A 26,203-nucleotide genomic window follows, 5' to 3' on the forward strand; every position below is an offset into this window, starting at 1 on the left:
CCCACTCTGATTTCTTGTAATGTGAATCACTTATGCAAACTCTGTGTTCTGATTTGGGTTACTTTGTGAATTAGGAAAGCTGACGAAATGTGATGATTTATTGATGTTTCCTTTTATTTCTCACTCGCCAGACTTCATAACACTAATCTCTGTGGCTCATGAAAAATGTTAAACCAAGGGAATAGTAAATAGGAACCAGGTCAGGCATCCTAAATTTTCCACCCCACTTCAGCAGGAAGAAGGAAGCAAACTGACAGATCCAGGGGCAAGGAGTACAGAAGGGATGGGCATCTATGGGCATCAGATTGCATGGCATGGATAAAAACAGCCAGTGACATATACAATCAGGTGACAGGGGGTATTAGCCTTTGGAACCCTCACCTCTATCATCCTTTTGGGGCACGGACAGCAAGTTTCAGGGTCCGATATTCAACTGGCATAATTGGGTGCGATCCCGCTTCATATTATATTGCAATTACATGTATGCAGTCAAATAAAGTGTTAGCCTAAGTGGCTGAACCATCCAACAGCTGAGGGAAGAGCTCTGTGCAAGTCCATGAGGAAACCAGGCAGCACACACTGATGGGTGGAACCCACCCTATGTGACCTATGTCTTCTAACTGATCACAGTGGCAAAGCGGGGAGACACAAAAGCCCCCCCTTATAGTTATTGGATCACTCCACATCTGAAGCAATTGAGCTTTACCCAAAGATGGTGTGGAAGATCAAAGCCCAGGGGCTTGGCTGTTGGCTCTGTCACGAGATGGGATTGGCTAGCACACCATCTGGCGGTGATAGCGAGGGTCCTTGGAGGAATGGTCGATACAAGGTGCCTTGGGCTAAGATGGCAACTCGGTGGATTACATACATCTTTAAACAGGGCTAGATGTGGCAATATCTTGCAGCTTAGGGAGCAAATTTTGCATGGGGACTTGTCACTTGATGTCAGGAGGAGTGATGCTGGACAGAATTGGCAGCCCAGCCAGGCTGATCGGTCAGCACCTGTTATTATATGCCTGGTTTCATTCAGCCTAGCGTCTACTAATCCTGTGTAAAAAGAGCTGAGGCACACTGGGGAACAGTATAGCAAAAGGCAAGCTCAGAATTTCTTAGAGCCTGTGCACTTGCTCAGGTAGAACCAGCGAGTTTGCTGATCAGACTCTTTTTTTGTCTTTATTTTCAGTGAGGTCTTGGTATTTTCAGTGAAGTGTTACATGAAAGTCAAGGTACGGTCCAAAGTAACTCCTAGATACACAGGCTACAGGTCATGGTCCAGCCCGTGTCCATTCAGGAAGATGTTCAACAGTTTGTTGGTATAATGCACTGGCTAAGGATCTGGTTTGCCTGCACTCCTGTATGCCGGACACATATAACAAGCAGGGATGGATCGAGGAGAGGACAGAGATGGTTGCTTTCTGTAGTATCATTTCCAACGCTGCAAGGGGATTCCAGGTGAACTTTAATGCTGGCCCTGTCTGTATTTAATTCTGTTGGTTTCCCTACCACAGTGTGCAACCCTCCCCCAAGTCCAGGGCTGGGGACCATTGACAGCCTGGCTCCCACAGCCTCTGTTAACAGCTGTGTAAGTCTGTGCCCTTAGCAGACGAATTCAGGCAATGTTAAAAGTTCAAGGGTTGGAGTTACAGAAAAGGCAAGAGGTTATATTTTAGTTATCGGTTTTAAACAGAACCGTAGTGCTACTATCTAGGAGTTGAGGGGCATCTCCTCTCCTCTTCCACTGCCTGCTGGACACGGGATTTGCTCTTCCACACAGCTTCCCTGAGAGAAGATGAAGCTCAAGGCGGCATTATCCCAGCGCCTTTTCCTCCCCCTTTTTGCAGGAGTTAATCTGTTCAGTGACGGCAGCATGAGCAGCTCTGTTCCTTTAACCTCTGATGGACACACTACCTGCTTTCTGTGCCACAGCTGGCTAGGAGTCTATAGGAGACGTCTTGCCTGGACTTTGGGGGCAGAGGGGACATGGAGTAAGTGCCTTTTTTTTTTTTAATAAAGTGTCATTTGGGTTTAAGGTGAAGTTGCAATAGGCACTCTTCAACCCAGATTTTCTGTTCAATAATGCCAGCAGCAGCCAACAGAGTTGCTCTGTTTCATATCAGTGTCTTTCTTGTGGTGCTCAGCCCTACCTGGATTAGAGATTTTAGCAGATTTTGGGGGTGGTTTCTTTTGTGCTCCAGGAAGAGTATCCCCATTTGCTTAGGAGTGGATTTAGGATTCGCCTTGGGTGGTCACTAGGCTGGTGACATGCTTGCTTTTCCTCACCAGTGCAGCCAACAAACTCATCTACCTGGGTGTCAGGTGGGTAAACACTGAAAAGATCCCAGCTCTGTGGCCAGAAACAAAGGTTGGAATGTTTGGAAACAGACTGACCTGGCTGCCTCATTGGGAGACAGACTAGATACATAATAACGTTAATGGACTAGAACACAGGTCACAGGTTTACAGTTGCCTGCTAAACAACTTGGCAAACCGGCGGCATTTAACAGGAACCAATGCTGAGGTGAAGCCAAGACATTTATCCTGTGACAATATTCTATTGCAGTGACTTTATCTTGAGGAGCCCACATGATTGATGATTACAGCTGCTGTCATTCAGTTTGATGGATTTTTAGTGCTGTAGAGTGACATTTGCTCAATGTAGCATTCTTGAAAAGCCGTATTCTGATTAGCATACTGAAGAGACTTGCTCTGTGGGGTCAGCCAATCAGACACCAGCTTATGCATAAAATGTACACAACCAAGAAAGTTTTTGGAGCTTTGAGGAATACAGGGCTAGGAGCCAGATTCTGTTTGTGGAAACTTTTTGTAATGGTAAAGGTGGGTGAATAAAGATTATGACACTTACAGCATAGGACATATGGAATTTCAACAGTTTATGTTAGCTGGCAGGGAAATGGATTGCTGGTTAAAGCACAGGACTGGGAGTCTAGAGACCTTGATTCTAGACTTGGTCCTGCCACAGACTTGCTGTGAGACCTTGGTCAAGTCCCTTAGACATAAATCTTCAAAGGTCTCTGCTATTTTGGGGTACCTAAATGTTGGAATGCCCAATTTGAGAGACTTTGGGACATACTGAGCAGCCACAGCTACTGAAATCAGCACACCTTAAGAAAGAAAGAAACAATCGAGCCCCAGTCAAGCATCTTAATTTGGGCACCTAGCCTGAAATTGTTGGCCTTAGCTTAGATACACAGAGGTTATCTCCATCTGTAAAATGAGGATAACAGCAATTATCTACCTCACAAGGGTGTTGTAAGGTTTTCTTTACATTAATTAATAAGTTGATTAATTAAAGTGGTTTCAGATCGTCAGATAGAAGGCTTTATAAACTTGGAAGTTATTATTCTAGACAAGGGCTTGGTAAATCACACCTGCCCCCCAACTTCACTGGAGGCCTGTTTCCCCATATGTACAGGAAAGTTGCCAAAACTACATCTTCACGAGGGAGGGTCACCACAACATTTGTGTATAGTGTGGGCCCCAAGAGGGATCCCCCAACTCAGTGCTGGTCAGTTCCAGCTCTTCACTATACTTATTATAGATTTGAATTTCAACTTGCCATATTGGAAAGCTGACTCTGGAGTTTAATGATTTGAAATTCACTCACCCTAAAGTCAGCTGAGTCACTGCTGCTGCGAGTTTCTACCAGCAACAGGCTGTGGTGGTCTTTGGAGACGGCCTTTCTTTCCTGACACCGAATTGGAGGAAGAATATGGGGGGCAAACACCAGAGGAAGGATGTGAAAAGGAGGAGATGGGGGAGAATACAAAAGATGATCAGGAAGAGAGGCGCAATCTTCTGACAGCTGAATTGTGTAAGTGCAGAGAGAACATTTATATGGCTATGTTGCATGTATACCAGATATATAGCTATCTCAAGCTATTTTTCCTCATAGGAGGGATATATAAAGCAAAACTATAATAGCAAGTCTCTGGGGGGCATTTTTTCTTCAGGATCGAGTGGGTAAGGGATAATTCCTGAGTGATGTAGGTACTCATGAGTTATCCCTGCTCTCCTCCCAAGTGGAGATAAATATCACAACAGAAATGAGCTACAGTATATTATGTATGCACAATGCACTGTTCTTTTCTCCCACTCTTTTTTTCAAGACTCAAAAAGCTTCAGGTGACAGTGATGGAGAGAGAGAGAAACACATTTATGGATGAAGTAGGAACCAAAGGTTTTGATAGTGAAGCAAACCGCTTTGAGACACCTTTGTGAGTAGCTGAACGTCGGCGTCAGGAGAGCCAGAGTCAGTGACATTGCACAGGGCTTTGCTTTTTAATGGAGCAACAACTAGGCCGATTTTCAGTTGGTCTCCAAATCTGCACCAGCGAGTCACAAATATCCCTCTTGTCTTGCACATGTAAAGTGCAGAACTGGAGGTTACAGCCAAAAATGTGGCCCAAACTTATAACTTGCAAGCGGTCTTCATCAATAACAAAGGGGTAGGGTATACTAGAGAAAAAAAAAAACAGCACATGAAAATCTCTCTAGCTGAGAATCTGGCCCACAGGATTTGATCTCTCTGTGCCTCATGCTCTCAGAGCCCAATCCTACAAAGTGCTGAGTGGCTCCTGGGAGCTGCAGCGCATCCTTGTCTCTTATTGAGCTCTGAGGGAGTTAAGGCCACTAAGTAGGAGACATTCAGAATCTTGGAAGACTGGGCTGTCTCTCTAATGACTGGCTTTGCTTCATGCTGGATAGCCTGCTAGCATAGAAATATTCATAACACATCACTCAGATATTATCAGAGAAATGGCAGTTCATGTTTTGCACATCACAGCTGTGTATTACGAGTCTCATGAAGCAAGGAGAAAAACTGGAAACAAAATCCACAAGCCAAGCAAAATAAATATAAAAAGGCAGTAAAAGTAAGTTGATGGTGTTGCTCTAATTTGAGCAAACATTAATTTAAAATGTGTAATTGAATTAATGCATTTTTATAAAAAAAATCCCAGCAAATCCGGACCATGGATATAAATACATTATAGGGTTCTCCTTTGACATCACACCTCTTTCACGGTTTACAACTCACAATTTATTTTAATGTCACCAGAATCCCAAGATATATTTATGTTTTTGTCACTCACCATTTTTTAAAATTTATCCTCTATATCTATATCCTCTCTCCGCAATTACACACACCCCATATGTGGACATCTCTTCCATGTGATAAATTACTGAGCTGTGTAATAAATTAGTTTAGTATGTGCCTTCAACTGCCTTGCAACACTAGGCCAACTAACCTAGCGCCGCAGGACTTATTCGAAGAATCGAGACGTCTGAACAGCTTCAGATGCTTCATTTTTAAAACAATAAATCATATTACCACAAATGTATTTCCTTTCTCCACCCCCTTCCTGCAAAAAATGTGACTCATCCCCCAGAACTCTGGCTCTGGGCCCAGAACAGGTAATATCCAAGTCTGAACTAGAGCAGTTCAAGGACCAGTGTCTTGGGACTCTCCAGTGGCTTAAGGTTCCTATTTCTAGGACATTAATGGGAGATTCCTAGCTACCCAACAGCCCACACAACAGTTGCTTCTACCCTTGGAAGGTCCAGAGATAGCAGTCTTTGCATGTGTGACATTTTTAGGCCTAGAAAAACTGCTTGAAGCTATTTAAGCAGGGACTTCACATGTATTACCTGTCTCTGAGTACTTTGGAGTTGGACTCATGGTAACTAAAATACACCATGCTCCGGAGGAGGAGAGTGCCAATTAAAATTGTTTAAAACGTCCTCCACTTGCCAGGTAATGTGGCATAAGCAAAATAATGTATTATTTATATATGTGCACACACACACACACAATGTATATGACAAAATACATAGACAATGCCAATGCATCCTACTGTTATGTACATGAATATACACATATACTATACCAATTTATGAACATAATTTATAAAAGGATATTGGGAACCTTTGCCATGAACGATGCCATCAAGTGTAAAATTTTATTATTGCCACCTGCCCATTTTACAAAGGTATAGAGAGAAACAAGGTGCCAAATATGCCCATGGTTTAACTCAATTTAATTGGATGAATGAATGAATTTGGCACAAGAAATCTATGCATGTACTGTAATAAACTTAAAAGCGGATAGAAGCCAATACAGTACATCACATACATTTCCATATACTTATTACCATTGATTTTTAAAATGACGTAGCTACAAAAGATTACACTTGTCCAACTACTAGATTTAAATGCTATAAAATGATGCAAACTATGTAAATATTTTTCAAATGTATTGGGCCGTACCTGATCCTCAGCATGTGTAAATTGGCATAATTGTATTGAATTCAATAGCGCTACGTTGATTTATACTTGCTGAAGCTTTGCTTACTAAGTGTTATTATGAACACTGGACAAATCTATAGTGTATTTAAAACGTTGCGTGTGTGTATTGTGTTCTGTAAAGCATTAGTTATAGGTCCTACAGCCCTTACCACCATGTTAGTCCGATTGCCGTCAGTAGGAATATTCATGGTGTGCAACAGGGACTATTCACATGAGTAAAGGCTGCAGGATTCGGCCTATCAAATGCATATTCTTCAGGGGGTCACTCTGGTCTGTGCCAGGACAACTTCTCCCTTGGTCACCAGCCTTTCAGATTGTCCATCTCTTTTTACACCTCTGTCTTCAGTTTTTCCCTGATGCTATCCAAAGCTAGAAATACCATTCTGCCTCGTTGAAGAGAGGAGCTACTCTGACAAATGTGGCTCGCCGTGATTTCATTTCCACAAATGGCTTTCAGAATATTTTTTCAGGCTGCTGTATCCTCTTGAGTTTTACATTTAACGCCCATGTTGGGGATCATGCCAGAAGGGTATTACAGACGGTGTTGTCTTAGCCAGGCTAAACTGAAATGGCAGATTGAGAACCTCCAGCTGATTTGGTAGATTTTTTTATATGCAGATTGACATGGATACTCTATCTCCATTTCCTTCACCTGCCCCTGTTTTCTCCTGACCTCACTGCTCCACTCACTCCTCCTTGCCCCACTTAACCTCTCACTCCCTTCTGGCTTCTTCCCCACACCATAATATGCATATTCCAGTGTCTCCAACCTCAAAAGGCTAACCCTTGGTCCCTCCCTTTCCGCTCCAGCTACCATCCATTTCCTTTCTTCTCTTTATTTGTGTTACAATAGCATGGGGCCTCAGTCATGGAGCAGGACCCCATTGTGCTAGGTGCTGCCCACACATTCGCTTCCACACACACCCAATGAGCGCCCATCTTCCCCCCTACTCCATCCTAGCTCACACCCTATCCACTCCTCTGAAACTGCTCCCACCAAGATGTGCAATGCTCTCTTCCTGGCTAAGTCTCAGGGTCAGTGCGCTGGCATTCTCCTTGATTCCTAGCTGTTGTTAACACTGTTGGTCATGCTTGACCTCTTGCCCTGCCTTAGTTTCCCACAGCTCTGCTCCTCTGTCTCTCCCCTACCTCTCCATGGCCCTTCACTGTCTTTTTGGTGGGTCGTCCTCCTCCTCCTGCTGCTGCTTTCAGTGGCAGTTCTGCCAGACTCTGCTCTTAGACTTCTCTTCCCCCTCACCACCCTTTTCCTGGGTGAGCTCATCTGTTCACACACATATCTAATGACCATCGCAAAGCGGATGACTCCCAAGCCTACCTTGCTCTTTCATTCTCCCCCTGACATCTCCTTCTGGGAGTTGCACCGTCAGCTCACACTTGATGTAGCCAACCCTGAACTCCCAGTTTTTCCCCTTCCGACCCCCACACTTTGTGCTCTGTCACTGCTGATCACACCTCTGCTACCCCTGTCACTCAGGTTCTGAACCCCGTGGTCAGCTCAGACTCCCTCTAGTTCATTCCTCCCATAGGGTGGTGTCCAAGTCCTGCTACTTCTTCCATCAAAACCTCTTCTTTCTGTTCAGATAGCTAAAACTCATCTCCTGCTTTGGTCACAGGAATTTCCTCCCCTTCCCCCTTCCACTCTGCACAATATCCAGTCTCCAGGATGATGGACCTGGCCTCTCAGTCCATGTCACATACACACACCATTGAATCCCTACACTGGCTTCTCCTTCTCCATTGCAAATTCAACCTTTTTGTCCTTGCCCTCAAAGCCCTATCTACTCTTGCCTCTCCCCACTTCTCTGAATTTCTCTCTGACTGCATAGTCTACTCATTCCCTATATTCCACCAGGGATGCTACCCAGAACACCCTATTTGTCTGCTTTTCACACAGGCCCAATCAATGGGATTTCCTTCACTCCACATGGAGCAGCCTTCCTGAGCTGACACATCAGACCATTATCCTCTCATTTCAATGCCAGGACACGTACCAAAAATGGTTCTACTAAGACATTTCTATTATATTTAATATTTTAAGTCTCTTTGTTCCAGCATGTTGTGCCCTGATTAGCCTTTGCTGGGTAACCCCCTAATCCCAGACCTTGCCCGTCTTTGGGATTAGCCTCAATTCAGTAGCTGGTGGCCAGCAAAGGCTAGTGCACATCATGGTGGAGCAGAGAGATTTTAAAAGAGACTTTTAAAAAAAGACACCTCCCCCCCAGGAGTTTGCACTGACGCAGCTGCACGGATTGCTGGCCACCCAACCCTACAGCCCAGAGACAGACAAGACTTTATTGATGCTGCTTTGTTCCCCTCCCTACACTGCAGTATCACATCCAGATTTAGATTATACAAATCTCTGGAACAGTGACCATAGGGGTTCTTGTGTGAGTGTTTATTTCTGCTTGGACTAGGGAACAAACAAATAATCCCCAACATTCAGAATAATAGGCCTCACACATCAAAGGAACACGGAGCCTGACCTTTCCTACTTAATCCTTCCTGGTGAGGTGTTAGATCTTGTGCTGCCTGATGATCAAACAGGATTGCGTTAAGCAGACATGGAGAACAAGCTCTTATCTAGATGCGATTCCTCTCCCCTCCAGGGGATCCTGTTCTCTCTCTCTCTAACTCCTCCCTCCCCCAGTTGCATGAAATCAACCAAATCCATAATCTAATCTGGCCGGGACTCAAAGGTGGAAAAAAATCAAGTCGTAATTCAGTGACTGCTCTGAGTGGAGAATGAAGCCAATCAGAGGAGCATTAGCAATCCCTTCTCAGGGCACCTCACTGAGGGAAGGGCAGGAAGCTTCTCACCAGCAAGCAGCGGTGCTCACTGAGCTCCTGCGGGTTGACTGCTGCAGCCTCAGCCCGGGGCTCTGGCTGGAGAAATAGCAGCTGGAGGGCCCCGAAGGTGTGACTGGAAGGGGAAGGTGACCCCTTCTCACGCATTCCTGTTACTTTAAAAGGCTCCGTGGTTACACAGAGGGGTAGGAGTGTGTATTTCAGTGTTACGGGGTGTTTGAGTGTGAGACAGTCGGGTTGTGTGTGCCAGTGTCACGTTGTTTTGGAGTGTGAGAGAGTAGGGGTGGTGTGTCCGTGTCACGGTGTGTGAGTGTAAGGGAGTCCGTGTGGGTGTGTCCGTGTGAAGGTGTGCTGGAGTGTGTGAGCCTGGGTGTGTGTACCAATGTCACGTTGTGTTGGGTTGTGAGAGAATCGGCGTGTGTCAGTGGTACAGTGTGAGAGAGTCCAGGTGTGCGTGTCAGTGTCACAGTGTGTGAGTGAGAGAGTCGGGGTGACGGTGTGTGAGAGTCCAGGTGTGTGTGTCAGTGTCACCGTGTGTGAGTGAGAGAATCGGGGTGTCGGGGTGACGGTGTGTGAGAGTCCAGGTGTGTGTGTCAGTGTCACTGTGTGTGAGTGAGAGAGTCGGGGTGTCGGGGTGTGCAAGTCCAGGTGTGTGTGTCAGTGTCACGGTGTGTGAGTGAGAGAGTCGGGGTGTCGGGGTGTGCGAGTCCAGGTGTGTGTGTCAGTGTCACCGTGTGTGAGTGAGAGAGTTGGTGTGACGGTGTGTGCGAGTCCAGGTGTGTGTGTCAGTGTCACCGTGTGTGAGTGAGAGAGTTGGGGTGACGGTGTGTGCGAGTCCAGGTGTGTGTGTCAGTGTCACGGTGTGTGAGTGAGAGAGTCGGGGTGTCAGGGTGTGCAAGTCCAGGTGTGTGTGTCAGTGTCACGGTGTGTGAGTGAGAGACTCGGGATGTCGGGGTGTGCGAGTCCAGGTGTGTGTGTCAGTGTCATGGTGTGTGAGTGAGAGAGTCGGGGTGTCAGTGTGACAGTGTGTGAGAGTCCAGGTGTGTGTGTCAGTGTCACAGTGTGTGAGTGAGAGAGTCGGGGTGTCGGTGTGATGGTGTGTGAGAGTCCAGGTGCGTGTGTCAGTGTCACGGTGTGTGAGTGAGAGAGTCGGGGTGTGCGAGTCCAGGTGTGTGTGTCAGTGTCACAGTGTGTGAGTGAGAGAGTCGGGGTGTCGGGGTGTGCAAGTCCAGATGTGTGTGTCAGTGTCACAGTGTGTGAGTGAGAGAGTCGGGGTGTCGGTGTGACGGTGTGTGAGAGTCCAGGTGCGTGTGTCAGTGTCACGGTGTGTGAGTGAGAGAGTCGGGGTGTCAGAGTGTCGGGGTGTGCGAGTCCAGGTGTGTGTGTCAGTGTCACGGTGTGTGAGTGAGCGTGTCGGGGTGATGGGGTGTCAGGGTGTGAGAGTCGAGGTGTGGGTGTCAATGTCATGGTGTGTGAGTGAGAGAGTCGGGGAGTCGGGGTGTCACGGTGACGGTGTGTGCGAGTCCAGGTGTGTGTGTGTCAATGTCACGGTGTGTGAGTGAGAGAGTCGGGATGTCGGGGTGTGCAAGTCCAGGTGTGGGTGTCAATGTCACCGTGTGTGAGTGAGAGAGTCGGGGTGTCGGGGTGTGCGAGAGTCCAGGTGTGTGTGTCAGTGTCACCATGTGTGAGTGAGAGAGTCGGGGTGTCAGGGTGTGCGAGTCCAGGTATGTGTGTGTCAATGTCACCGTGTGTGAGTGAGAGAGTCGGGGTGTCGGGGTGTCCGAGTCCAGGTGTGGGTGTCAATGTCACGGTGTGTGAGTGAGAGAGTCGGGGTGTCGGGGTGTGCGAGTCCAGGTATGTGTGTGTCAATGTCACGGTGTGTGAGTGAGAGAGTCGGGGTGTCGGGGTGTGCGAGTCCAGGTGTGTGTGTGTCAATGTCACCGTGTGTGAGTGAGAGAGTCGGGGTGTTGGGGTGTGCGAGTCCAGGTGTGTGTGTGTCAATGTCACCGTGTGTGAGTGAGAGAGTCGGGGTGTCGGGGTGTGCGAGTCCAGGTGTGTGTGTGTCAATGTCACCGTGTGTGAGTGAGAGAGTCGGGGTGTCGGGGTGTCCGGGTGTGTGAGTCCAGGTGTGGGTGTCCATGTCACGGTGTGTGAGTGAGAGAGTCGGGGTGTCGGGGTGTGCGAGTCCAGGTGTGTGTGTGTCAATGTCACCGTGTGTGAGTGAGGGAGTCGGGGTGTCCGGGTGTGTGAGTCCAGGTGTGGGTGTCAATGTCACGGTGTGTGAGTGAGAGAGTCGGGGTGTCGGGGTGTGCGAGTCCAGGTGTGGGTGTCAATGTCACGGTGTGTGAGTGAGAGAGTCGGGGTGTCGGGGTGTGCGAGTCCAGGTGTGTGTGTGTCAATGTCACCGTGTGTGAGTGAGAGAGTCGGGGTGTCGGGGTGTCCGGGTGTGTGAGTCCAGGTGTGGGTGTCCATGTCACGGTGTGTGAGTGAGAGAGTCGGGGTGTCGGGGTGTGCGAGTCCAGGTGTGTGTGTGTCAATGTCACCGTGTGTGAGTGAGGGAGTCGGGGTGTCCGGGTGTGTGAGTCCAGGTGTGGGTGTCAATGTCACAGTGTGTGAGTGAGAGAGTCGGGGTGTCGGGGTGTCCGGGTGTGTGAGTCCAGGTGTGGGTGTCAATGTCACCGTGTGTGAGTGAGAGAGTTGGGGTGTCGGGGTGTGCGAGTCCAGGTGTGGGTGTCAATGTCACAGTGTGTGAGTGAGAGAGTCGGGGTGTCGGGGTGTCCGGGTGTGTGAGTCCAGGTGTGGGTGTCCATGTCACGGTGTGTGAGTGAGAGAGTCGGGGTGTGCGAGTCCAGGTGTGTGTGTCAGTGTCACCATGTGTGAGTGAGAGAGTCGGGGTGTGCGAGTCCAGGTGTGTGTGTCAGTGTCACCATGTGTGAGTGAGAGAGTCGGGGTGTCAGAGTGTCGGGGTGTGCGAGTCCAGGTGTGTGTGTCAGTGTCACGGTGTGTGAGTGAGTGTGTCGGGGTGATGGGGTGTCAGGGTGTGAGAGTCGAGGTGTGGGTGTCAATGTCATGGTGTGTGAGTGAGAGAGTCGGGGAGTCGGGGTGTCACGGTGACAGTGTGTGCGAGTCCAGGTGTGTGTGTGTCAATGTCACGGTGTGTGAGTGAGAGAGTCGGGATGTCGGGGTGTGCAAGTCCAGGTGTGGGTGTCAATGTCACAGTGTGTGAGTGAGAGAGTCGGGGTGTCGGGGTGTCCGGGTGTGTGAGTCCAGGTGTGGGTGTCAATGTCACCATGTGTGAGTGAGAGAGTCGGGGTGTCGGGGTGTGCGAGTCCAGGTGTGGGTGTCAATGTCACAGTGTGTGAGTGAGAGAGTCGGGGTGTCGGGGTGTCCGGGTGTGTGAGTCCAGGTGTGGGTGTCCATGTCACGGTGTGTGAGTGAGAGAGTCGGGGTGTGCGAGTCCAGGTGTGTGTGTCAGTGTCACCATGTGTGAGTGAGAGAGTCGGGGTGTCAGGGTGTGCAAGTCCAGGTGTGGGTGTCAGTGTCACGGTGTGTGAGTGAGAGAGTCGGGGTGTCGGGTGTGCGAGTCCAGGTGTGGGTGTCAATGTCACCGTGTGTGAGTGAGAGAGTCGGGATGTCGGGGTGTGCGAGTCCAGGTGTGGGTGTCAATGTCACGGTGTGTGAGTGAGAGAGTCGGGGTGTCGGGGTGTGCGAGTCCAGGTGTGTGTGTGTCAATGTCACCGTGTGTGAGTGAGAGAGTCGGGGTGTCGGGGTGTCCGGGTGTGTGAGTCCAGGTGTGGGTGTCCATGTCACGGTGTGTGAGTGAGAGAGTCGGGGTGTCGGGGTGTGCGAGTCCAGGTGTGTGTGTGTCAATGTCACCGTGTGTGAGTGAGGGAGTCGGGGTGTCCGGGTGTGTGAGTCCAGGTGTGGGTGTCAATGTCACAGTGTGTGAGTGAGAGAGTTGGGGTGTCGGGGTGTCCGGGTGTGTGAGTCCAGGTGTGGGTGTCAATGTCACCGTGTGTGAGTGAGAGAGTCGGGGTGTCGGGGTGTGCGAGTCCAGGTGTGGGTGTCAATGTCACGGTGTGTGAGTGAGAGAGTCGGGGTGTCGGGGTGTGCGAGTCCAGGTGTGTGTGTGTCAATGTCACCGTGTGTGAGTGAGGGAGTCGGGGTGTCCGGGTGTGTGAGTCCAGGTGTGGGTGTCAATGTCACAGTGTGTGAGTGAGAGAGTTGGGGTGTCGGGGTGTCCGGGTGTGTGAGTCCAGGTGTGGGTGTCAATGTCACCGTGTGTGAGTGAGAGAGTCGGGGTGTCGGGGTGTGCGAGTCCAGGTGTGGGTGTCAATGTCACGGTGTGTGAGTGAGAGAGTCGGGGTGTCGGGGTGTGCGAGTCCAGGTGTGGGTGTCCATGTCACGGTGTGTCGGAGCGTCAGACAGTCGGCGAGCGTGCCTGAGGCACACCAGTGTCTGTGGCTACCGAAGCCAGGACGTGCAAACCAAACGCTGCTGCGAGGACCACGGGCTGCAGAGAAGGAGAGAGAAGCCGAGGGAGGGAGCCCGGGGGAGGCGGGGAAAGCCGGCTCCTAAGGCAGCGCTGCTGGGCAGCCCCGCGGGACGCGCGTTACAACCTTCCCCGGCTCCCGGAGTTCTCCCCAGGTACAGCAGCGGGCTCGCGAGGCGCCGGCTCACAGTGCAGGCTGCAGACTGGGCCTGGCAAAAATCACACTGATCCATTGCTGCCAGCCTATTCTTGCTTGGGGGGACGTGGCTGCCAACGGGGGGCTGGCGGGGTAAACATCCAGTGCGGGTGCCCAGGGCCCTGGCTCCACTCTGCAGATGGCAGGGGCGAGCTGGAGGCTGGAGGGAGCCGTCGGGGAGCTGCTGTCTCGCCAAGGCCGACGACAGGCCTCCCAAAGAAGGTACCATCCGCCTGGGGTTAGGGAGAGAGACCTTTCCATCCCCTTAGCCAGATCCGCCTGGCCGCTGGGGCCTGGCCCTGGGGTCTCCCACTCATCCACCAAACTTCGCTGGGCAGGCAGCAGCCGGCTCGCTAAGTCCCTGCAGGGTCCGGAACCCAGTGACCAAGGGCTTCCTCTTTCTGCTTCCTGGCCGCCCAGCGATCCCAGCCCCCTAACCCTACAAATTAGCGCTCTCGAGCCTTCAGAAAGGAGACAGCCGGGGGACCCTGCTCCCAAACGCCGGCCTGCAGCCAGGCGAGGAATAAGCGCCTTTCCTCCAGCTCTCCCCAGCCTTTGCGCTGCAAGCCCAGGGACCCGCAAATCTGCACCCTGGAGTGTAATGAAGATGCAGCGAGCTACAAGCCCAAACCGGTGCCTCTGGGGAAAGCCTTCGGAGCTCTTTTCTTGGATTTCGCATTTAAGATTAGTACAAATGGTTTCCCCTTCAGAAGGGAATGCGCTGCCTGCTTATGGTTTCGTGTTAAAGCTCCAGCGACTTGTCCCTTCGGCTTTGTGTAGCCAAGGGTGCAAACATCAGCAGACACGCGCCGGGAAGCCTGCTCCCCATAACCCCCCTGGATTATTACTGAGAATCCATCGTGGGGCCCCGCTCACGTGTCAGAAGGAGGGAAGGCTGCCCCCAGATCTGAGCGCCGCTGGGGAAAGCAGCACCAGCTCCCAAGCAAGCCCAGGGACTTGCACCCCTGTGGGAACTATCTCTGTGAGTGAGGACAGCCCTGCACGTCCTCCTCCACAGGGAGCCCTGCTCCCTGACTGCGTGTCTCTCTCCCGGTGCTTTGCCCTGCCAGGCAGGGGGAGACTTCTTGCCCTGCTGGCACTGCCCGGGTGCCTGAAAGGTGACGCCGCTGAGAAAGGCTCGGTCCGTGCCCGGCACATAGCATTCAAATAACTATCGGTCTAGACACGCATAGACCGTGCACCCTGCAAAGCCACTTCAATGCAGCGCGGGTAGAAAGAGATTGTTCCGCCCTTGGAGAGTTAAAGCTACTAGCCTCCCTGCTCGTCCACTTCTACTCCCCCTGCTTTGTCTTTCTAGCTTACACAAAGCCGCCCCCCCCGCACCGAAAGGCCACGAGGGAAAGGGAGGCTGCAGGGAGAAGGGAGCCAGTGGAGAAACTTCCTGGGAAGTTTTTGCAATTCCACAGTTTGAAGGGTGAAACCCCACCCCCACCTCTGTAGGGCCTGGCTTTGCACCGCCCTGTGGGGAGCAATGCAAACCCGCTGCAAGCTCGGGGCTTTGGAAGGTCTGGCCAATATCCACCCACAGCTGTGGAGCCCCACACAGCCCCTGGGACCCCCCCCCCCCACACACCTTTTGCCTTCGCCTCCCTTCCCCCCGGGTTTGTGCGAGGAGCTGCCCCGGGGTGGAACGGGCCCTGCGCTGGAAGCAGGAGTTACCCGCCCCGGAGCCGTCTCCTTACCTGCGCGCCCCGCCAGCCCGGGTTTGCTGCCAGCTCTTCCTCCTCCGCTCTCTAACCGCCGCGCGGGGCTCTTTATGGAGATCCATTCACCCAGCGCGTTCCCATCGATCCCGCGGCCGGCCCCTGCCTCGGGGAGGCAGAGCGAGTGAGGCCTCGCCCATTCCCAGCGGCTCTCTCATTAGAATGAAGCGCGCGCTCGCAGCCCCGCGCCGGAGAGCTGGGGACACGCCGGCCAGGGAGCAAGGATGAGCCCCTGGAAATGGGGGAGGGGAGGCCAGCAGAGGCCGGGATGCTGGGTATGGAGGCTACCCCGGGGGGCATTAGCCAGCGGGGACCTGTCCCTCTAGACCTGGGAAGGATTTGGGGTAGGGGGGAGTGTCTGCAGCACAAGGGCCAGCTGGGGAGCAGATTCTCTCCCCAGCTGATAAGCCCCTGTCATGTCCTCATCCTTCGCTGTCCATCTCTCTAGTTTCTTTATACCGCGCCCATCACCGTGGTCGCCCTAACCCGGACTTGCCTCTGCCTTCCCCACACCTGGCTGCTGCTAGCTGCATCCTCCACGTGTCATTGTCCGCTCCCGATCGCTCCGTGTTAAGAAGTGGATAACACACACACACACACACACACAGACCCCTCCTGGCGGGCCTTACCCGCGTCCCCAACTACCCCCATGATGTAGTGGGTCTGTCAGTCTGCATCTGGGCTAGGGAGGGAGACCCTCCTTTGCAGCCCCTTTCTCTGCTTCGGGAGCCATCTGGCCGGCTCGCCAGCCAGCTCCCCAGGGAGCTCCCCTTCCCTCTCTCTTCACTCTTTGTTTTCCTCCCCGAGCTCCCGCTTCCTGTCCCGTTTTCATCCCAGGCTTTGATTTTTCTCTTTCTCTGTACCCACAGCACGATCTCAGCCTCTCTCTACAAAGCAGCTGGCCAATTCAAGCGGCATACAAAGGAGCTGACTCAATCCGAGAGACCGCGAATGGAGATAAATCCTGGTGCATGGGGGAGAGGGCGAGCCGGAGGAAGGACAGCCCGCAGAAGAACTGCACTGCAAACCGGGGGGCAGGGGGACAACAATCACTAGGCTTCCTACTCCAGATCTGCACAGGCACCGCGATGGGTTCACACCCCTCGTCCCTGTTCCAGGCGCAAAGGCAAAGCAGCTGTTACCCTAGTCCCCTACTTACACAGCGCTCAGTGCCCGCAACCAGAGTTTCTTGCAGGACTTTGAGCGGCCGGGCAGAAAGTAAAGGGTCCAAGCAAGATCATTTCCAGGTTCAACTCCGGGGGGGGGGTGAGTGGGTGTGGAGGGGGAAGAAGGGGACAGGGATGTGCAGCCAGTATCGTGTGGGAGAGACAAAGCTGTAAAGTGTCTGCCTGGTTGGGACCCCTGTCTGTTTGCACCTGGCTCCCTGATTCCCAGCCTTTGGCCTTTCCCTGCAAAGTCTGGAAAGTGTTGTATCCTGTCGGATTCTCACTAAACGCAGGGATTTGTGGGCCGTGCCTTGTCACCTCGTTTATGTTACGCTTCTTGGCTGCGGTCCCTGCCTTTGGAAATCCACTGGATGCGGCTATAAAGACAAGCCAACGCGGCAGGCCCGTTCGACTAATATGCCCCTTGTCTTTTCTTCCCCTCGCTTCCTGATACAGGCTCTTCTCCCAGCGCCGCGCCCCAAGTATTGCACTGGAAGCCTCTGTTGCTCTCTGTGTGTGGCTTGGGGGCATAGGGGGTCAGGTGAACTCCGCTTTCCCTGCAGACCTAGCCAGACCTGGGTCAGCAAGCGCAGCAGCATCCGCTACCCTGGGCATGCAGCTTCCTCCTAAGTTTGTGGGAGCGAGATAAAAAGCTGCCTGATTATCTATACAGTAATTGTAAAGTGATCTGAGGAACCTCTAAACCAAGACGGCCGCCTGCAATCCCCTCCAGGCGTCCTGATTCCGCCCACCCTCCTTTACGGCGTCTGCGTTTTGGCGCTGCCGGAGACTTCAGAGCAACAAACCGTTAATTTGGGAACATTCTGCAATAATTCGAAATTCACCTCGCCAGGCACCGACTGCTCACTCTACGGCTCCCTTAATAGATGTCATTTGTATATACGGTGGCACCCTCTTTGAAACACTGGAATCAATTTATATTAATGATCTCTTTATTCACCAGGCAAACTTCTAAATGTTTAATACAGTGCAAACTGGCAATGAAATGCATCAAACTAACAGAAGGAGGTTGGCCCTGGTGCGGAGAGAAGGTGCCTTCTGCTTGAATCTCGAGGACCGTAATTACAGAAAGGGCAAGTAAAGTGGACTCTAATGGAGAGTGAGTTAAAAGGTCACTGTCATCTGAGTTGTTGTTTATACCTTCTCCCCGCTGAGCAAGCCTGTTGATAGCAAAAATTGAAAACCTGACAAAAGCACCCTTTTATGCGTGGAAGTCAAGAGAAGGAAAGCCGTCCAGCTGGGAGTAACACAGCTGAGCCCCTGGGCTGGGGGCTCGCATGCTTCTCGAAGATACATTAGGAAAAGCGATTGAGCCCGTGTGGCTAATGCAGGAGTGATGCCCTCAGAACTCGAATGAGAGCGAGTAATTGATACGGAGTTTAATCAGGAGCAAAATACCAAGCCGAGCTGGAGAGAGATGGACGATGGAAGGAGATGGGGACCCAGATCTGGATGCTGTCTAACCCTCCTAGGAAAGTGACTACAACAGCAGAACCGGTGTATTCAGTGACATCACCACAACCGAAAAGTCTGTGTGTTCAGTGACATCACTGTATGCCAGAGCTTGGGCTCGGGTCTTTAGGGAACTGGGCGTGACTGATAGGCTTTAAAAACTTTGGGTCAGGCTGATTGGTGAGAGGGGGCCCAAGGCTCTGAGAAAGGGAGGGAAACCTCTGGCAATTTGAAAAGTCTCACATTGCAAGAGAAAGAACAGACTGGATCATCTTTGACACTCCAAATCCAAAGCTCCCTGCCACGGAGCGACGGTTTTGGAAGAGAGAGATTCTCTCGCAGGTGGAATTGGGTGTGTTGTAGGCCCGGGGAGAAAGCCCAGGCTAATAGGAGGCGGTAAGGGGCAGTGGCGTAGTTTGGAAGGTCAGTGGTCGCAGCTACGCTGACAGCTCGGCGTCGCAGCGGAGCCAGAGGGGATCAGCGCGCAGCGCGCTGCCGAACTGCGTTTCGGAACGGGAGAAGTTCATGATTCTTTGTCATTAACTCCCGAGTCCTACTCCCGAGTGTGACACACCAGTTCAACAGGGCGCACGTAACAAACACTTCGGCCCCAAGGAGCCCCCCCGGCAGCACCCAGGGCGCCGGAGACAGGAGCCGTCCGGTTATTTAGCCAGACCGGTAAAGTTAGTCGCCCGGAGCGCTGCTGCGGGGCTCTGCCCCTGGGGAGAGCGCAAAGGGAGCGCATGCAAAGTTTGGTTAACGCGAGGCCGGCTGATAATCAGGCTGGAAGGAGAAGGCAGGGCCGGGGAAGGGGTAAGCGACGCGCGCAGCCAGCAAGGACTGTGGACAGCAGCGAATGCGGCTCTCCCAGCGATTCCTTCCGGAGAAGGGGGACGCGGAGCGGCCAGAAGGACCGTAACTGCCCCATCAGCTGCGAAATGGCCCAGCCACAGGAGCTGGAGCAGCCGGGGATACAGCCCCGGCCAGGGCGGGAGTGAACTGGATGCGGGCTGGGGAGAGGGTTTCTACGTGAAAGGGCTGGATTTGAATCCGTGCATAGACGTCGCTTCCCTGCGCCTCGCGGGAGCAGGTGGCAAGTTGTTCGCAGAGAAGCTGACATTTCCAGAGGGAGGAAAACAGCAACCTGCGAGTCAGCCGGTTCTATTTCTGCCGAGGATTGAAGGCGTTATTAAACCGAAGGCAGCCCCGAAGTGAAGACTGGGTGTTGTTCCAGTGAAACCGAGTGTGAAGGAGAGTAACAGTACCAGCGATCTCTCCCCACAGCTCCCAGGAGCAGCGAGGCCGACCAGGGACCGACGGCCTTCACCGCACACAAGGAAACACACGCTTTAAATAAACCCAGAGCAGGACCGACATGACTCGTTTATTGCATCAAGTACAGCAACTCTGGGGCTATCAAGCTGTAAAGCAACAGATTTTAAATAGACTGGAAGAGATTTCAAGGGTCCATCCGTGTGCATCGCCTGTCCAGTATTCTCCTAGAGCCCAGACTAAGAGAGGGTGTGTGTGTGTGTGGGGGGGCAGTCTAAAGATCCAGTTCACGCTGAGGTGGGTTCTGGGCACTGGGCTAAGGGGGGACTGGCCTGACTTCATTAAAATGCATCCTGAAAATTATTTGGCAACTCTGGTTCCGGCTTAACAATGAGCTCCCTGATTGGCAAGCTACTTGGCCCTCTGTGTTTATCATTAATTCTGTTACCGAGATGGAACTTTGCAGCAACATCTGTCATTATAATTAAAGCCGCAATGCATTCATCGGATAGCAACGGCATCTCTTTTACAACCTGAAGCCACACAATCTAATAGAGGAGAAAACCCACTGGAGACTAATCAAAGAGATGGACTGTCCATCTGTCCAAGCCTGGCTTTTAGTATTATTTTAAAACTTAGCCAATCCAGGGGCATCTTTGGGGGGAGAGAGGACGAGATGCCAAGAAGAGACGAGCATTTAGGTTTAATAGTAACGTTTTTCTTTAACAAGGTTAGAACCCTCTGCAGTCCTCATTTCAATTAGAGTCACATATTGTTGGACCGGGGATAAGAGGAGATTAAAATCCAAGCCCACATTTGTGAGAGAGTTCCTCGTTGTCGTCCCCCCCCCCCCACACACACACCTCCCCGTGCTTGTTCGTTTAAGTAAAACTATATGTGTGGCACGTTTTTGGCTGCAAAAATAGAATTCGTTTTAAAGAGGACACGTGGCGAGTTAGAGCAGAGCGCCGCCAACTCAGAAGCAAATTAGCAACGTGTGATTTAAAGAAATCTATTGATAAAACACGCACACGCAAACACGCCGAGAAAGCCGAATGTGAAAACCCAAGCAAAGCCCTCCGGATCTGCGGGACTAACAAGCGCCGAGTTGCATTCTCTCAGGAATAGTAACCGTCAGGTCATTAGTCATTTTCGACAAGTTCCAAAGCGATCAGTAAACAGCTTTATCTGAGCACAAGTTAACCTGTCAGGAAGATTTCAAGCGGCTGTTAAGCAACATTTGGGCATATCGCTATTATCCACCCGCCCCCCCCCCCAGCGCGCTCACACACACACACACACACACTTTAGCCAGGGTTGCAAAACTCTTCCCTTCTCTGCCGGCAGACAGTGAGCCCTGCGAAGCCTTGCGAGCTTCCCCCTCCAAAGGGCTACAACTCCCCCCTGCCAGCACCGGGCGCCGGATCGCACTTAGCTCCGGATCACCAGACCTTGCTGAAGGCAACAGTTGCATTAACCTTCCTAGGGGCGAGGCCTCAGGGAGCTGCTTTAAGGCTGACTAAAGTGCAGGGAGACGCAGGCGGAACCATTGGCTTCACCGAGGGGAGGGAGAAACCTAACTCCGGCTAGGAGCTAGGCGGAGCGGGGACAGCCTCGGAGCTGGGGGTGTGGGAGCAAGAGGAGAGCTGCAGGCAGCGGATTTATACCCAGTTCTTTATACTCCACGGCCTCCGGAACTGGGGGGCCCTGTTAGCTGCTGGCGAGGGGGGCGATCCCCTCTGCCCGGGGCTGCGGCTCGTGGCTTCTGCCAGGGCGCAGGGGTACCGTGCGTGGCGCTGCTGAGACGCTCCGGGGTAGAGGCGCTGGGAGCTGTCCGCCGGCCGCCGGTGCTGAAACCTGCCCGGACCCAGGACTCAGGTAGCCGCCAGGGGCGCCCCCGAGCCCCGGGGACTCCTGGGTGGGGAGCGAGCGGAGGGCAAGCCGAGGTCAGCGCGCAGCTGGCCCCGCCAGCCGGGCCGGCCTTCGGAAAGTTGGGCGAGCCCGTGTGGCCACCCGCGGGCTGCACCGGGCGTTTGCAGCGGCCCTGCCGGCAAAGAGGGGCCAGCTCGGGAGGGGGCCGGCGCCTCTCCCAGGGCGCAGGAGCAGCTCAGGCTGGCCCGGCAGGCGGAGCGCTCGCCCGGGAGACAGGGCTTATCTCCGGCAACATCTGCCGCGGGATGGGGCGGGGGGACAGCGGGGGAAGGAGGCAGCGCTGGCTACGAAAGGGGTCGAGCTGCCAAGGGAGCGCGGAGTTGGTGGGCGGGCACCGGGGCTGGCTGCTCCCGGCGCACCGCCCTACGGAGCGGCCCCTTTCGCCAGCCGATCCCGGAGCCGCCGGGGGAAGGCGAGGGAGCGCCCGCTGCCCCCGGTACTGCGGCAGGGGCTGGACGGGAAGGGAAGCCAGGGACAAGGCGCCGGCTGCTGGCCCCGCTCCCCTCCCTCGCAATCCCACCCAGGTCGGCTCACTTACCTGCCTGTGACATGGGGGAGAGGTCCCTCGGCCGGGCCGGATGGTCCTTGATCTCCGCCCTGGGGGGACACGTTCTCCGGCCGATCCACACCCCCCCCGCGCCGGCGGCTCCCACACTCCAGACGGCAAATTTCAAACAGACAAATCCCAGGGCTGGACTCGGCCTGAGAACAGAGAAGGCTGCAGCTCCTCACTGCGTCAAGCAAGGAACCTCCAAGATCCAGGAAATGCAACGGGATTCATGCCAGGCGAGCCTCGGTTGAAAGCGCTGGGCTCCGCTGTTGGGGGTTTTTATTTAAATCTATTCCAAAGGGGTCTGGGGCTGGAGAGGGGCCATCCAGCAGCGGCGATGCCCCGCGCCTAGGTAATAACACATTCTTGCCGAGCGTGATCAAAGGTTTAATGTAGGAGTCCGAGTGGGGGGAGGGGCTGGGAGCGGGGCGGGGGCTGGGGGGGGGAAGGGGGTGTGTAACTTCAGCACAAGGCGCGGGTTGATCCAATGGAGCGTTAGGTTAAGTTGAAGCATCAACGCTTCTTATCAGATTGTTTGGCCAAGACTGTCTATAAATGGGAAGGGAGGGAAGAGCTCCCCGCTGGCAAAGCCCCCTACCCCAGTCCCCAGCCCTAAACTTCTAGGGCCCAGGGAGAGGCTGGCAGGCAGGTTGGGTTTGGATTCCTCCCGAGGCCTTACCTTGCATCTCGCTCGCTCGCTGTCGTAAATATCCCACTTTCGGAGGGAGGGAGATTAACATCGGGCCGGGCTTGGGAGAGGCGCAGACGCGGTCCTCAGGCTCTGGGCTCCCTGCAAACTTTCCGGATAACTTTTTCGGGCCGCTGTTTCCTTTCCGCTCTCAACCTGGCTAGGCTCGCTAGCCGGCCGGTTCCGGGGTAATTAGCGATGCACCCCACTCCTCCGGCCGGCGCAGTCTGGAAGAGATGCGAGGCTGAAGCAGCTGTCCGTTAATTGTCCTGGAGAGAAGGGGATGAGCCGGAGGGAGAGGAAAGGGATCACCAGCCTCACGCCGCTGGGGATTCGCCGGGGGCGCGGCGCTGGGGGTGGATCTGGCCCGGCAAAGCGTGGGCTGGGTGTTAGGAAGGGGCAGCCGTGGCTAGGTAAGTCTAGAGCCTTGCGCTAGCAGGGCTGGGAGCGGCCCCTCTCCGGAGTCCCAGCGCCACCCCGGGTCCCTCCAGAGAACTCTCCTTGGAAACGCGCTGCTGGCATAACCCAGCCCCGGCGGGGGGATGCTCTGCGGGGCTGGGCTCTCCCGTCCCCAGCGTGCGGGCGGAAGTTTCGCCGCACACGGAGCCGGGGGAGTAAGTGACACGGCAGGGATGTTGCCCAGCCCGCTGCAAAGCCCGGAGGGACCCGCGTAGCCCACAGCAAGCCCGGGGCGGGGGGTGACTTGTCCCCGCGCTGGATTGGAGGCTAGCGCGGCTGGCAATGCTCTGCTTGGGAAAGGGAAGAGCTGGGATGCCCGGGGACGGGCCAAGAGGTGGAGCAGTAACAGGGTGCTTGATCCCCAGCCCCCGTGTCTCTAGTAACTCCTAGGGCGGGGGAGGGGTGGGGAGGTAAGCACATCTCCCCACCCCAGGTGAGGATGGAGTTTCTTGTTAAACCGCAAATCCCATCAGGCCCTCTCACCCCAGGAGGGGAAAATCCCGAGCAGCTTTGACTGCAGCACCTGCTGCTCCCCCCGGGAGCCCCCTTCCTTTCACTGCCTGCTTCTGTCCCACGCGCTTCACCCCGTGTTGGGCACCGAGAGCAGCTTTTCCAGCTCGGGGCAGATCGCTGCTGATGAAGCTCTTGGCCTCTCCCAGCGCTCCCTGCTTTCTGTCTCCCCCCCCTCCTGCGCCGCCGCCCCCCAAGGAAATCCAAGGCGAATGGGCCCCCTTCCCTCTTCTCCGTGTGGTGAAGTGACAAGGGGCCTCTTTAACAACCAATGGCCGAAATAAAGCCGGGATTAGCCAAGATCCCAAGAATAATTCACCCCAGCGCCGCGGATCAGACACGTTCCTCGAGACTTACTTGTGGTGAGAAACAAATAAATCGATACACCTTTAGCTGAGAGAAAATGCATCTCCCATTGAAAGGGGCTCTTGGCTTGTCTAGGAGTAAAAGAGCAGCTTTCCCCTCCATTACTCCTCTCATTTCTGGAAATTAATGAGCTGGAGAACTTGTGTCTATCGCAGAGGGGCTTCCAAACACATCAGAAACGCTCAACGCATTTGCCACACAAGGCTTTGAGTCAGGCATGCTGCAGCATTGGCCCTGGCCGCCTGGAAGGGTGCGGGGTGCAAAGAGGTAGGCGAGATAGTGAAGAGCTGGGCGTTTCTTTCTTTCGGCTCAATAATAATAATAATAATACAGCCAAGAAATGAAGCAAAATGTAATAAAGCTGGGAGACAGCCTGGGAACAAGCGAGATGGTGGCGCTTCTCCAAATGACAGCTGGCAACCTGGCTTTTCACTTAGTCAAGTTAAAAAACACAGGCTTCTAAAAGCAGCATCCAAACAAAGGGAAGCAAATGAAATGGACTGTCCAGGTTCTCAACTGATTTACCATCGTGGGTGCCGTGTGGCTCACAATGTGTTATGGGGGCCACATCCAATACTACCTGTAGAGCCCTGAAGATGTCACACGGGCCACAGCTCTGTGCTGATTGGGTCACAAGTGGCCCACAGGCCACAGGTTGAGAACCATTGGTCCAGCAAGATGCACCCTGCGCTATTCTACTTGAGAGGACGTCTCTGCTCCGGGGCCCTGGCTTGACCTTCTGGCCCTCTTGGAAGCCTTCTCCTTGTATTGTTATTTGAAATCGTTGGGCTTTGGTGTTTCTTCTGTCTAATTCATGTGTTCCTGAAACTACGAGAGGAATATCATTAATTATTACTGTTTGTATTGCAGCAGCACCTGCAGGGCCAGGGGCCTTCTGGGCTGAGCATTGTACAGAGCTACCTTTGTACAGAGCATTGTACAGAGCTGCCTTTATATGCCCCTTTTCAGTTCCAAGCATTTTACAGAGCTATAATTACCACCCTTTTGGTGGGGGTGGGGGAGGACGACAGAGGTTAAGTGACTTGTCCAAGGTCTCATGGCATGTCAATGGTAGAGACAAGAGTAGAACTCCGCTCATACCCATGGGATCATGCTGCCTAACACTGTTCATCCAGAGGCCTGAAAGTAATTTACAAATCGGTTGGCCCCACCATTAATCTGCTAGCCTCATTTTACAGAGGGAAGAAAACAAGGCCCAGAGGAGTTCAGGGTTCTTCCTTTTCCCCAGTTAAGCCAATAGAAACCCCCCAGTCAACTCAATGGGTGATGGATCCAGCCCCTAAGTAACTTGCCCATAACCTTTCTTCCAGGCAACATAAGCAGGTGAGCTATTTTGGGCCTTTTGCTTGGATCCATAGATCTCTGAAGCATTCGATAAATGCCTTGGTCAGGGACTGGGTAGCGGGGGGAGAAGAGAGTTAAACAAAGTAGAGTGAAACCTGTTAATAGTGGCTGTCATTGGGATTCCCCCTGGACTGGCCATCAAAAGATGGCCACACAAGCCACTGTTCACCACCTAACCTTTCTGAGTCAAGTTCACGACTCAGTCTTTAAGGCATTCCAGGTTTCTGTGTGCACACTGGTGGAATAGAAGACTGGGGGATAGAAGACTGGGTGGGGAAGGGGGAACAGAAAAGGGTAGATGGAGATGTGGATCCCTGCATTCTGGGCTCTATGTTCTAAGGAAGCGCACACATACCCATGCGGTTTTTAGCCAGCCAGTTTAGCACTCTCCTGTGCCTCTCTTGCTTTGCCTGCTCTTAAACAGAGAGGTCTGTGGCTCCAGGCCTCCTTTGAGTCAGATCCTACCTCTGGATACAGTATTATGTGAATTATGTGTAGTAATGTTTTCACTGCACCATGCACACTCCCCCATTCAGCACTTTTTCTCTGGCATCTTCCTCTGTTGGTCTCCCCTTCTCACTGTGATATAGTGTCAGCTAATCAAAGCCTAGTTTGGTACAGCAGCTTCCTTGCCAGCAGCATTAGTGGGTGGCATAACACACCAGTGCTGCTTCTGGGACTACTCAGGTGAGTAAGGGAAGGCAGGATCAGGCCCTTAAAATGGGAGATCCATGAAACCCCACAGGAGGCTGCCCCTGGGAGGTGACTGTAAGCACAAGTATTGCTCTATTGCTATGCTGGAGATCAACAGGCTGCAAGGCCCATCTTTTCTCTCGGCCCTAAGAAGAAGTAGGTGGGCT

General features: G+C 53.0%; 1 protein-coding gene across 7 annotated transcripts in view; it reads right to left on the minus strand.

Annotated features, from left to right (window-relative positions):
- Positions 1-23,267, minus strand: part of ELFN1 (extracellular leucine rich repeat and fibronectin type III domain containing 1) — a 175,706-nt gene extending 152,439 nt beyond the window's left edge. For 2 of the 7 annotated variants that reach the window (XM_084641539.1, XM_084641544.1), the window contains exon 1: positions 21,944-22,318. The gene's annotated coding sequence lies outside the window, so the exon portion shown is untranslated. Of the gene's footprint in view, positions 1-15,541; positions 15,663-16,191; positions 16,210-21,258; positions 21,277-21,943; positions 22,327-22,634 lie in introns of those variants that run through there. The other 5 variants (XM_084641540.1, XR_014713353.1, XM_084641542.1 and 2 more) reach the window with 5 other exon arrangements.
- Positions 23,268-26,203: the final 2,936 nt, after the last annotated feature.

This window comes from Lepidochelys olivacea, assembly GCF_965140295.1.
Source record: "Lepidochelys olivacea isolate rLepOli2 genome assembly, chromosome: 10".
Lineage (NCBI taxonomy): Eukaryota > Metazoa > Chordata > Testudines > Cheloniidae > Lepidochelys > Lepidochelys olivacea.